The following is a 14,498-nucleotide window of genomic DNA, read 5'->3' as shown; positions in this document are numbered from 1 at the left end:
AGCCCTGAAGCTTCTAGTTTACTCTCACAAAAAATAATTTCATTTCAGTTATTTTCTTATGTTGGGCTGGGAGGGAGCATGATTAGAGAGAGAGAGCTGCGTACAGTTTCCCTTCTTCCTGCTCTCCTTTTATCTGATCATCTTCTTAAGGGTTTCTTCCTCTTTCTCACTTCTTCCTTCATCCTTATAGCAGTGGCACTGAATGCTGATGAGATGATAAATGATCCAACCCCAGGCAATCATTTTCGGATAATTAGTTCAGTGACTGAACTTCGAAGAGTCATTTGTTCCCAGTCAGGAAGCTGGGGTGGTTACTAGACACTTCATTTTGTGTCAGTTTTGGAGAAAGGGTGTAGATTAGCTAACCATAGATGCTTCATTTCTCATCAGGGATTTTCTTAGCCAGAAGTAACTAAATAAATAAAGCAGAATTGTAGTGTGCATGTGTTTAAATAACACAGTCTCTTCTACCTCTACCCTCTTTGATTTAGAATATTGTCTTTTATTTAAATAAAAAAAGAATAAGAATATATACAAGGAGCAGAACACTCTAAGTGTAGTTATCAAGTGTAGTGATTCCCAGAGCTCAGCAATCAGTAGATATTCAAAAATCAATCCTGAAAGAGGCCCATAAGCTTTCTTAAAAAAGAAACATGTACGTGTTTACAGCACACTGCTTTCCTTAGGAGGGAGGGAGGGAGATGGGAGAGGAAATGGGAGAGGAAGGGAAGGACGGAGGGAGGGAGGGATGGATGGAGGGGAGAGGAGAGAGATGGGATGGGATGGGATGGGATGGAACGGAACATCCTTGCTGCTTTGCAATCTGGCAAAATGGTTATTTCAATCTATGGGATTCATTTAAAAATTTAAAAATTTTGAATGTGTCCATCAGCTCTAAAAGGTTGAGGAGGGATCTATGCAATGCAATCTCCTATCGTACCATGGAGAGGCTAGTAAGCAATATGAGAAAGTTCACATCTATTTCATATATTTGTTTTAAAAAAATAAAAAATACCAAATCTTCAGATTTTTAATATAAACCTCTTATGTGGGATTTTAACTCTTTCTTCTCTATCAAATCAACCTGCTTAAAGCTGTGATTGGCTTCCAGAGGAATGTTGCCACCATTATTCCATTTCACTATATTCTCATTGCTCTGCTAAGTGCACCAGGAAAAACTGACATTAAACAGAGAAGTTCCATGGGTATGTTATAGCATCCATTCTCCAACAAGCTTTTGGAGATTAATTTTAAAGTTATATACCAATATCACTTAGACTTATATGGTGTTTTACAGTGCTTTATAGGCTCACTTACTCAATGTTTCAATGAAACAGCTCTTTCCATATTCATCAGTACATAAATATAAGACTTACCCTGGATGTTTTCTTCTCCCTTCATGTAAACTGATGCACAATTAATTTTGCCTTGGCTCAAGAAAACTTTTGTCACCTTCTGTGATATAAAGTTATTTAAACATAGATTGTGTTTTGATTCTGCCAGGAGTCCAAGATTATCCTGGCCTGTTTCTACTTCCAGTGTGACTCTCACAAAAATCTTTTGAGATGGGATAGAATTAGATAGGCTAAAATCCCAAGAGACAGTGACTAGTTGAAAATCCCAACATGAGCCCATTTGTTTAGTGACACCTTAGTGACCCCTTAACACTCCTCTAGTGTTCCTCTAAGTGGCATGAGTGACACCAGTCTGGGGTTTATTATATTTTTAATTGTGCTTATGTGAATCCAATACCTTCAGTTAGAATCATAACTACAGGAAACAGTAAAAAAGTCAAGACAGCAGCTATGGTGGTTTGGTATTGAACCTCTGCCTTCGTGTTGCATGACCATTGTTTGACCATTTATTTTATTTATTAAATGTATATGCCACCCTTCTCCCTGATAAGGTGACTCTGGGCAACCATATCCTGCAGACATTCCTGATTAGAATAAATAGATTCTATGAACACATCTTAAACCACATAGTCAATTGTTTCTTACCAGAAGAAGCAAACCTGGCACGACATGGCTGCTAGGCAAGAAAAAAAAAGTAGATATTTTGCAGTAGCATTGCTCACAAGGAGGAGTGGCTGGGTTCACCCACTATTAAAAATATTGACCAATGACTGTATCGGTTAAACATATCCACTGAGCTTTGCAGGGAGAAGAATGGGTCTCATTGACTTTGGCAACAGTGCAAAAGTTCCTTGACATGGCCTTTTGGAGAGATTCTTTTTTTCCCCAACATCCCAGCCTACAGCTTGCCTAGTGATCTTTCATCCAAATGCTAGCAAGATGCTATCTTAACTTCTTGTGGTCCACTAAATGCTGCCACCTAGCTGGATCTTTGACAACCAAAATAGGTCTAATACTTGATCTTGCAGCAGGATTCTTTGAGTAGTCCATATAGCTCCCCCCCTTAAGATGATGAAGTTATTAGCAAAAATAAACACACCACCATTACTTTATATTAAAGCATAGAAATGAGCTGCTTTCATGAGTTGTAACGTTAGCAAATTTAAATCACAGTGAGGTTAAATGATTAATCATCACATTTCTATCTCATCAAGGGAACATAACCCACAGCAGTCTCTTATACTAAATTCAAATGGCAGTGGGTCTTGCCAAAATCTGAATGTGGATCTCCCATATCTCAACTTTTGGGTCTCAAATTAGGCTTTCTGACACCAATACCTGCAATCAATTGTTAATAAGGGTTATAGAGAGAGTTCTACAAATGGAAAGAATGAACAGGAGAAAGGGGATCATTATTTTTAATTTAAATAAATCAATGTGCTCAGAAAGAATGTGCTCCATGATGGGAGGAGAGAGAAGGAGGGCAAATGGGAATAGTATCCTCTTTCTTTAACAATAGCCCAGTAGATGCAAAATCTAAAAGATGGTCTACTCCTCCTCTTTTTAGTTCAGTAATAGCAAATAACTAATTATGCTCCTTTAAGTTTCAGGAGCATGGATGGCTCATTCTTTCTTTAACGCAAATTAGAGAAGAGGGAGGTTTGATTCCCAGAAGGGTTTATTTCCAAGCTGTCTCTGTTCTAATGCACATCTAAAAGGACGGAGGAAATATCTTTTATCACTCAAATCCCCCTGAAATTTAAGAGCAGCTGGGGATTTTTTAAAAGAAATACAGATATGATTCATTAAATTCATCTCATTCCAAAGACACCTTCCTGCTAGTTTATCTTTGTAACTACAGTCATTTCTTCAGAATAGCACTGTTTCCTGAATGTTGTCGACCAGTTTCTGTCTGTGTGCATGAGCAAGTATGAATACTTAGGGACAGCTCTTAGTTTACAGTTGCAAAATAATGACTCTGTTCATTTTTCCCTTTACTTCAACTATTCTAGTGGAATTTAATAGAGCATAAACACATGTTTGCTCCAATCACCCAGGAAAATGAAAACAACCAAATTTAGGGTGCTCACATTCCAGGGACATGCACAAAGAGGATTTTTTAAAAGCTCAAAATGGCAGCCATGACCTTGAGGTTGACTATCCCTCCCTTTTTGTGTGAGTTTTGATCTCCTCCCTCACAGATGCCCCTGCCAATTCCAAGATGTTTCTCTCCACTATGGAAATACCTTGGCAGAAAGAGAGGGTATCTATCTTTGGATAATCATTGATGTAATTTCCTCACCTCCTTGAGCCAAACAGCCTTTTCTTTTTTAACCATGCCTCAGGAATGAGACTGATAACAATGCTGCCCACAGAGAGGGTTCATCCACAGGGCAACAATTAGCAGACGCTAAATGATTCCTGGGAGAAGCAGAGAATTATGTCTCCTGCCTTGACCTTACTTGTGCTGAGTGGATTGTAGGATTTGCTTGAGAGCATCTGACTTACTCTTGGGGTCAGGGGACAGAATTTTTGTACCATTTTTTCTCCCCAAACTTGAGAGCAGCTAGTTCTTGAACTATAAGATTTCTAGATTGCCACAACTTTATCTCAGCATTACAAAATAGTTATAGAGCTTAGTTTATGCAAAATTCTAATCGTCCTCTTACCAGAAGCTTACCAATGGGAATATCAGCCTTCTGGAAGATTTCCTGGGCAAAGAAGACTAAAAGGGAAAGGGAAGGGAAGATACCAAACATGGGTCCAGAACAGAAATGGACATGTAGGCCCAGAGCTCAGAGTGGAGGGAAGGAAGGAAATAATTAGAGACATCAGGAGTCTAGGAAGTAATTGATCTCTGAAAACTCTACAATACCCTGTGAAGAAACACATTTCCATAACAGTTTTTCTTCCACTTTCCAATGGAAAACACTATTTTCAAGTGAAAACACCTTGGTCTCCAACAGTAGGTTTCCAATGAGATATCTCCCTGTGAGGACAAGTCCTTTACCAACAATAAGTGGGGCCTATCCAAGCTGTGACAAGCAGATTGTATGATTCCCTTGAAATATATATATATATGCATGATTAAATGGGGACCTTAAGTTATATTTGAACAATCTGGACAGTAGGTGAGAAAGCTAATTTTGTAATTCAGATTGACTAGTTTAACAGATTAACTAATGTAACTAGTTTTTAACTCCAGATTAACTGGAACATAAAAATGTCAGGTAAAAATACACTGAAATTAAAAATAATGAAATAAGAAAATCAACTGGTCCTGTCTTGACTTCTATATATGCTATTAATGTGTCGCTTAGCATCCAATTAAACAATGGAAAAATCTATCTTTCCCTAGAGCAGCAAAACTTCTTGTGCCAACCTGGCATTGCTATGCAGTATCTTCAGGTAATGCCTTTGGCCTTCAATTCAGATAGGGCTTCCCATTGATGTTTATTATATAACCGTATTTATAATTGGCAGTTCACAAAATGGATGAATTTTAGTTACCTGCACTTGGTCATAATTCAATTCAAGGAATTGTGTAAAATTAAAATGGATGCTTCTTTGCTGGAAACATGAATGCTACAAGTTGTGAGCTTGGCCCTTAGTAATAAGCTAAACTTGAAAAGGTTCACCAGCACAGAAAGCAGGTCAGGAACTGAGCGAAGGTCAATCTTATGAGTAGCCCAAATGTAAATCTGGTCTGCTCCAATCTTTAGGCTGCAAGAAAAAATGGTGCAGGAGTATAAGCCTCCTGGACCATCTCTCCTTCAAAGAGAATGCTTGTGAACCAAAATGAACCAAAATTGTCCATGTGATTAAAATGCTTTGTGGAAAATAATAGACACATGTAGGAATTTGCAGGCATCTGCTTTTTGCTTAACCCCAGTGACCCTGAGATGCATACACTTGAATAGGAATTATGCTTTCCTAAACTCACAAATTACACATTCTCACTCCCATAGCTCAAAGATAAAGCAAAGATTTTGCACAGAGACAGAGCTGGGTATCTTTATCTTTTAAAAAGAGCTGAGATTTTTGGAAAGACTTCCATTTCTGAAATCTAGTATAGTAGATATAGACAGATCAGCCAAAAACTGGTACAGTTTATGTCATACATTTTCATATGTGTACCTTTGCAATTATACATCATAATATTTAGCATTTATTAAGGGACACTTTTAGAATAATTTTTCCTAATACATGCCTTTTAAAATGTACCAACACCTGAGTTTTGGAAGCCCTTTTCTCAAAACGATAGTTCAAGCAACATACTTGTTTAGTCATCATTCACAGATAAGAAAGTACATTTACAATCAATACCCACATTTGTGAGGTTCGCAGATTTGTAAAACCTAATGTGATATCATATAACATCTCTGAAGATAAATGTCTCATTGGAAGTTTTTTTGGGAAAAATCAATACATAATACTTGGTCCAAACTTGTATGATCGGATAATTCATTCTTAAGTATTACTAATTCATATTTGCAAGACTTCAATCTGGAATTACCATAAAACCATTCTAAATCCTCCCGTTTTAAATACATGATGGGTTGAGATGTCCTCAGGTTATATCTGTAATTCTATATGAAACAGATTATTTAACATTGAATAGATATCAAGTGCTTTTTTGTTCAACAATGCACTTCAAAAACCATTGAGTTTAATCATTAGTGGGGAAAGTCATTTCATATCTACCGTCTTATTAAATAAACCCCATAGTTAGAAATGATGGACTGCTTGTGCCAATCTCTGTTATAGAACGCCAACCAAATCCCTCTGCATGTAATTTAACCCCCCAAAAATGGAAAGGAAAGAAAAAGAAAAAAAAGAGCTGGAGCTTAAACCTTAAACACTTTTGATAAAAAAAATATATATAAGATTGGCTTCATCCTGAACTACACATACCAATCTAAAACTGCCCAATCTGGAAATAGATTTGGAGTCTCTTCTAATCACAGAAGATGTGTTTTGAATAGGACACCACTCTATCAGCAGCTAAGTCCCTTGTCATCCTTCACTACTGAGTTAAAAAAAAAAGAATCCTTTTCAGAAATATTCTCATCTTCTACTAAAAGGATGGAGGGGGGCAGCTTTTTCATACAGAGTGACAGGATTATGAGGTGACCCTGTGGGTCAGAAGGAGACTTTTCCTTTTTTCATCAAGGAAATCAATTTCCAAGTCTGAGTCTCTTAAAATAATATATTCTTATGGCATGCATACAGCTTTTTTTATCGGCTATGAAAAGAATAAGAGGTAAAGAGGATCAGGGGTGGCAATAGAATATTATAATCTGCCACACACACACATCAGTCTTTTGCTACATAATTCCAGATAAATTGAGGATTTACATATTTAAGATTAAAGAGGGGGAGGAGGAAGTAGCAGAACAAAAAGAGAGGGCTGTAAAGATATTAAACTGAATAAGTTAACTCTTAAACTTTAGTTTCATATAAAGCACATGCATGCAAATAAAATCTATACATTTTTACCTAGTAAACATTCTAGCACCTATTTTATAGACTGAAAGTGTTGATTAGGGAAAACTAGGCTAATCCACAGCAGAAATAAAGATGCTCCAAGCTTTTGCTGCCTTTTCCCTTCCCTCCAAAGCCTAAAATGTTCCAAAATACCAATTACCATGGCAGGAAACAGTTAAATGACTCCAAAAGCTCATACAGACAGCAGATGGAAAACAGGAGGAAACCAGCTGGAAGTGTGTTTCCCTTAGAACTGATTTTTTAACAGCCTTGTGCACAAATAATGTCTCCCTAACACAGAGATAAAAATAAAACATAAATATTTAAAAGGTGACTGGTCAAAGCGACAAGATGGCACCCAACTTGGGGCAGGCAGTTTTCTTGATTCCTCTGTCCTCTGAGTCTGTTGCATTCTTACAAGTACTGTGGAGGTGGATGAAAGTTTTTTTTTTCATGGTAACCTTAGCTTAGCTAATGGTCACTATCATTTAATTGCTCATCTTTGGTGCTCCTGAATGTGTCCAGACTCATGACTATAGCAATTAAATGTTTAGCTTTGGAAGTAGTGCTATCTCTTTTGGGGAAATTGTCATCTTTAATAGCCTGTTAAGAGAATTGCTTCCCTGTCATGATGAGAGGACTTGAACCCACCAAACACCCTATTAATAGTACCATGAGGATGCATGAGCTCTTGATGTGGTTGAAAGAAGTTGAAAGTTGAAATCTCTAAAGTTGAAAGAAAAGGGTGAGGGCATTGGGGCTCTGCTTGCACCCAGGAGGCCATAGGAGAATTAACTCCAAAACCAAATCCAATGGCAAACTAATTTTGTGTTGTTGGCAAGCAAATTAAACAGATAGATCCTTGCTGAGCCTTGTTATTGTGTTTTTGAATAGTGTGTAAATGTGGTTTATCTCTAATGTCTATTAATGGCTAAGAAGAAGAAGAAAAGACCCAAACACGTGCTTTCCAGCACCCAACATGCAGATAATCAGGGATTAACACCAGAGAAATAATCAAGCAGAAAACAGGATTCTAATTAAGGACGTACAGAAGAGAAGACCACATCCCTACCAACCCTGGTGGGGCAAGCTAATGTATATAAACAGGGAGCACACCCATACTCACTAGCACTGGTTATGTTACATAGTGAGGTAATAGAATAGCAATAGCACCTAGACTTATATGCCACTTCACAGTGATTTACAATCCTCTCTAAGCGTTTTACAGTCAGCATATGGCCCCCAACAGTCTGGATTCTCATTTTACTGATCTCAGAAGGATAGAAGGTTGAGTCAATGTTGAGCTGGTGAGATCAAAATGCTGGCAGTCAGAAGAATTAGCCTGCAATCTGCATTCTAACCCCTGGACCACCTGGACCGCCTCATAAATGTCCCTGGATCTCCTCACAAATGTCTGTAAACAAACAACCAAACTCAGAAAGTACTAAGGACTCTATAGTTCAATCCTGAGCTATATTATGTTCCCCTCTCTTGAAATAGTTTTGTGCTGCTGAATCAAGCATAACACCTGGATGGCAGGCATAAATCACAAGGGTAACATTTAACTAGCTAACTTTGAAGAAAAGCAAAGGCATGCTTTGCTCCCCTAGGCCTTCTTTTTCAAACTAAACACAATCTGTATTGTTGCAGAAAAACAACAATGTGTAAAATGTTCTTAACACATTAACTCTTTTAATATAATATTGAAGATATAGAAAAGGCCATCAAACTGTAAAAAATTTCCTTTCCAATATAAAGGTTTTTGAAAGCTGCTTCCAATTTTTGCATTCACTGATAGACTCCCTTTCAGTCTATACATGAACAGTCAAAACTCAGGCCCGAGTTCAGTGTCTTCAGCTCTAGGTGAAAGAAAAGAACATAGTTTGACTCCTGCTATTGATTGTCCATAATGCTTCATAACAATCAAGGTAAGTCTGACCAACCTATCAAATAAATCATTCTACAGAAAATTTAATCACTCTACTATGATTAAATACCATAGTGTCCTTTATTACCATTTGTCTTTCCATTATGGATGTAAAAAGTATGTAACACACTTTAGCATAATTGAGATGTTCACTTCTTTTATTTTTTTTATTTATATTTCACATTTCTAAACCACCAATTTACTTCAAATAGAGATTATTTATAATTTAAGTTTATATCCTGGAATAGAAAACAACCATTACATGTATCATCCCCAAAAACATGATTTTTAATCCACATTGGAAGGTACTATGTTGAAAAAAATATGGGAATTATGAGAGTTTTACTACATCATATCTTCAGGACATGAAGTTATTTTCTGAGTAATCCACGACAAACCTTTCACATCTGTAGTTGATGATTGGACCCATATGGAATTATAACCCATAATGTGTTTAACTTTGGCATTTTTAAAAAAATCATAGTTATAACCTATGGAAATCACTATTAGTTGGGAACAATTATATTGAAAGATGATTGCATAGATTCATTAAATATAGAATATCAGTTCTGGTCTTGATGACTACCTCCAGAATTGAAGGTCATTTGCCCTAAAGATCTATATAGAGAATAGCAAAAGAAGATGGTACATTCTTGCATGTTAACAGTGATCTTTCCAGACTGTGACCTGCTTGACCACTGAGCATTGAACTAGGAGGAGTTTTGGTCTGATCTTATAGAGTTCTTTTTGAGAAACTCCCAGTTCCACTATAACCAAACTCATCTGTAATTTCTTTAAATAACTCATCTATCCTTCTTCACTTTTCAGAGAAGAAACTACATTGCTCTTTTCCTATATGCCCCAACATTCAAATGTTAACCTGTGAAACAAATATTACCAGAAAGAAACTCCAAAATCAATGGGAAAAATGTGCTAAATGATCCATCGTTTACTTCTACTAATTGGCATGGATGCTTTCCAGTTGTATTACTACAGATTGTTCTAGAGAAAACAGAACTGGCCACTGTTTTTTGTCTTCATGGCCCAGAGATCAGAAAAGCCATTGATTAAGCTCAAGCACAAGTACCAATGAGAATTCTTTTCAGTGATTTTCACCTTGGTGGAAACAACTTTTTTTATGGTTGCAAATATACTCTATTTTCTGTAGTAATAAAACCCTGATGGGACAATAATTTCTATTACCGACTCATGCTTGTCGAAGTGTCAAATGTTGATTATGGTATTTAATAAACCATGTGTTGTTTTATAAATAATTGCTGCTCTCTTTGCATTGGGAAGTATTACAAATATGCTGATTTTTACATTCAGTCTACCATACAAGCAATGTTCAGCAAAGTTCTTTTATGGAAGTGCCAAAGATGTAAGGCTGTTTTACATGCCTTGTTTTGGGTACCAACTTTAATGGTATGTTGTCACTGTTGCTTTTATTAGCAATCATATTACAATTGGCTGTTAGCCATTATTCCCCCCCCCCCCCAAAAAAAGGAAGGCATTAGTGGCACATTTCATGGTGCTTTTGATCAGGACAGAAAGCTTTATTTGAAATATGGTCTGATATACTTCTAAAAGAAAAGCAAGAAGATGAATGGAAGAGAAGTTTCTTCTCATCTTCACCTCCCTGAATAACAGAACCTTTTAATGGCATTTTGTTTTGTTTTTCACTATATGTGAAGTATCTAATACTAAGTATCTGTATTTATTTTAACTATTTTCAAATTCAGATGATTGTGGGGATGCAATATCCTCCACTATTAGCTCAGGCTTTACACATCTTATATCTATCAAACAAGGACAGTCAGAAGATTGTCAAGGTCCACAAAGGCATCGTATCAGCTGGAAAGCAGAACTTCTCTTCCCTTTCCTCCCCAAAATCTGTGTCAATGTTCCCCAAAGATAGGGAGAATATAAAGCTACTTAGGAGTCTTATGTTCATTGACTATCCAAAGGCTCACTTTTACAGGGTTTCCTTTTTGGATGCATTCTAGTCAGACAGCAAAGAACTTTCATAGTTGATAATGGGCCAGAAGATTCTGCTCTGTGTTGTTGATCAGTAAGATGAAATATACACATTTATACATTCTGTAACTCAGGATGAATACTCTTTTTACTGAACTTTTTTAGTATTCGCATTAGGCAGTATCCTTATAGCTCAGTTCGTGGATATTTTAGTCCTATTAAAAAAAAAACTGACTAACCAAAAACCTAACAAAAGGGAGCTTTAATAAGGAGAATACAAATATGGAATTCAGTGATAGCAAACTAGTGCTTGGAGAACTGATTCAAAATCTGATAGCTATTACCAACTCAGTCAATAGTCCTATCCTTCACTCAGTGTACAAAGGAAAATCAGAACTTTTCCACTCTATTTTGCCTGTACCTGTTGCTCATCTGAAATTAATATGATTGCTGGAATTCTTGTGCTATAATTTTCATGTCTTCTTAACTAATATTAAGAATCAAAGTTCCAACAGATATGTTCTTGGCATTAATAATTTCTAGTACAAGCTGCTACCAGAGAGATTTGACATTATATGCAACTACTATAAATGGACATACTTTTTAACTGGATGAGGGGATGTTCACTGACTTCTATCATCTTTGACCTTGGCCATGGTCTAACAGAGATATACAATAAGATCTGAAAGATCTTTGAAAGTTATTTGGATGAAACACATTTCATTGTTTGCTAAAATACAAAATAAAGATAAAATGGCAAAATTTCATAACATTAGTCTCACCACTGGAAAAACCTTTTTATTTTTATTACATTAAGCTTTCCAGAGTAGTATAAGTAAAACACAGAGATTTTTAAGGAGAATTGAACATCTAAGATCATACTCATTTTTTCCCCTCATATATTCAAATTAATTGCTTTTTCACTCTCAATTAAATGATGTATGTAGGTCTGGATATTTCTTCCTTGTACTAAACATTATTTTTAAGTGTCCATCCTTCTCATTGGTCTTGTAGCTACCAACGTTGATTATTCCTTCCAGCTATAACAATTTCTTTGATTCATCAGTTTATTTCTTTCAGATTCCTTTAAGTATTAATCCTAACCCAGGGATTCTAGGAGAAGCTCTTATTTGGCTGTCAGTCAATTATTCATTCAAATCTCTAGCTCCATTCCAGCTCCTGGTTGCCTCTCTATAGTGGCTGCTGAGATACCATATGATCTGTCTCTTTATTCATTTTATGCCTATCCCACCTTCTCTACGGTTCCCTTCCTTTCAAAGCCATATTCCTATTTTCCAATTGAACTATTAAGAGGCAGATAGAAAACAATTTTTCAACATTTCTGCATCATATTTTCCCCCTCAGGATTTCCACAACATGTGGCACTTTAAGAAAGTAATTTAAACTGATGTCTTGTTTTCCCTTGAAAGTACAAATAAAATCATGTGTTATTTGAATCAAACTTGGTTCTTTACATTCTTAAATAATGACTTCTTTTTAAACTGGGGATGGTTCTATAATTATTGAAATTAAAAAAGTGGTTTCATTCATTTATGATCTGATGAATATTCCAATATCATGACAACTGTAGGAAAGCCAGATACTTTCCTCTGAATTTAGTGTTCAGAAAAACTTGAGAAAAACTAGGCTCTTAACCCTTGATACTCCATGCTTAGCTCTACAGATTTCCTTACCTCACTTCCAACATGTCCCTACTCTCCACTCCTCTCTATATCTGAATTTGTACATTTTCATCAGCTTGATTTAAGATCTATATAGTATTTATCACCCTTCTATAGAGGATATGTACAGCCATTCCCATTAGAAACTAGTTCTCATCATTTACATACTAAACCCTCCACATGTCCAATATGTGAATAGGACTTAGGAAAGCCCATAGTTTAGTCTCCCATGACAGCTTTTCTGTGCACCATGCCAAGAACCTCTTCTGAATAGCAGACTGTGGGGAAAAAATCTTGCATTATAAAAAATTAATCTGACATGTTAATGTTCTAGGTGTAGATAAATGAAATGTACAGATGATGGTAAAAAGGGAGATTATGATTTAGATATTCAAGAGATACTGGAAGTTCTGTGGTAACATAGGACTTTCACATCAGGGTTCAAAAATTTGTTTCCTACTGGTGATAATAAGGATTTCTGTATTGTTTGTTGCCATCAATCGATAATCCAGATTTTTTGTAGCCCAGCTCTTATAACCCTAAGTAATTCCAGGACCAATTTGAGACCTTTTGATGTTTGATGTATTAAAGCCCTGGATTCGGACTGGGAAGAATCAGATTCTGACCCCAATTTTTTTTTAGGAACTCAGGGGGTGACTTATGACTAATAAGTTTTTCTTTGCACAATTATTTCCCAAGGCAGTTATTCAGATTAAAACAGGTAAAATCTAATATTCATTAAGCTTTCATTATTAATTTTGTTGCGTATTATACAATTTTTAATCTATTGGGAAAGTTTTATTACATTGAATATATTGTTTTAAGCCATTGTGAGGTTTGAAGATTCTGGGGCATACACTTTTAATAAATAACCATTGATATTATAACCCATAGTTTATCTGCAACAAGCTATGTTTGACTGATCAAGGAATAGAGGTGGGAGGGAGCAGTGTGGGAGCAGAAGGAAGGATGCATATAAGAGGTGGGGGTGGAAATATCAGGGAGAGAAGGAGGGAGAGAAGAAGACCACTGACAGATGGAGGCATTGCCCAGAGCAGGGGAAATTGTCAGAGGGGACAAGAATTATGCTTTGTCTTTGAGTGGCAAATAAAAACAGAGTTAGAAGACAAAAATGGGTGGGCCCAAGGCAAATTGAAATGTAAGCTTAAGCTTAATTTAAAAAGTTAATATGATTGCATACCATGAAGTTACTAATTTTCTTTTTTCTGTCCAATTAAAAATTCTCACACAAAGGCAACATGCGGGATCATGGGCTACATGGGATACTTCATTCCCTGGATCTTGGGGGGAAGAAGGGTGCAACATATTACTTTTCCTGGAGTTTTTGTTGAACGCCTCTCTTTTAGAGCAAAACATAGCCGTTTTAATTTTTAAAGGCTCCATCCACTTCATTCAACTTTAGGAACAAACTGCGTATCTGTGTAACATTTAAAATTTGTCAGTGGGTCTGTTCATGGCCATTGCTTTGAACAGAAGAATTGCCTTCAGAAAATGCCCTTGCAGACATCAAGCACCATGGGGTTCAGAGGTGGGTTCCTACCAGTTCGCACCTATTCGGTAGAACCGGTTCGTCAAATCTACCGGACCGGTTAGAAGAGGTTCCACCAGTGAACCCGGAAAGCAGGCCACACCTACAGAAGAGGTTCCAAAAAATTTTGAAACCCACCACTGCTAAAGGTTTAGAGGTGCAAGGATCTTGTAACTTGACAGCTTTAAGACTTGCATGCTTCAATGCCAGAGTTCCTGAGCCAACGTGACTGGAGGAGGAATTCTGGAAGTTGAAGTCCACAAGTCTTAAAGCTGTCAGGTTTGAAGACCCTTAGTTTTTTTTTCTAAAGGGTTAGGGGTGCAAGGATCTTGTAACTTGACAGCTTTAAGACTTGCATGCTTCAATGTCAGAGTTTCTGAATAGCTACTTGGACCGATCTAAGTACTAATTCATAATTTCATATCCGGTCACATGGGTGGCAAGCCACTCCCATTCAATCACATGGGTGGCAAACCACTCCCACAAAGGAGGCCACACCCACAGAGTAGGTTCGAACAATT

At 36.7% G+C, this 14,498-nt stretch overlaps 1 long non-coding RNA gene across 1 annotated transcript; it reads right to left on the bottom strand.

Annotated features, from left to right (window-relative positions):
* Nucleotides 1–338: 338 nt before the first annotated feature.
* Nucleotides 339–2,047, bottom strand: LOC116508236. The gene is made up of 2 exons (XR_004255300.1): nt 2,001–2,047; nt 339–412 (listed from the first exon to the last, which is right to left on the bottom strand). It is a non-coding gene; the product is annotated as an uncharacterized LOC116508236 (long non-coding RNA).
* Between the last annotated feature and the right edge of the window lie 12,451 nt (nt 2,048–14,498).

This window comes from Thamnophis elegans, chromosome 4 (genome assembly GCF_009769535.1).
Source record: "Thamnophis elegans isolate rThaEle1 chromosome 4, rThaEle1.pri, whole genome shotgun sequence".
Classification (NCBI taxonomy): domain Eukaryota; kingdom Metazoa; phylum Chordata; class Lepidosauria; order Squamata; family Colubridae; genus Thamnophis; species Thamnophis elegans.
Note: the sequence above shows the minus strand (reverse complement) of the source record. Positions and strands in the feature narration are given on the sequence as shown.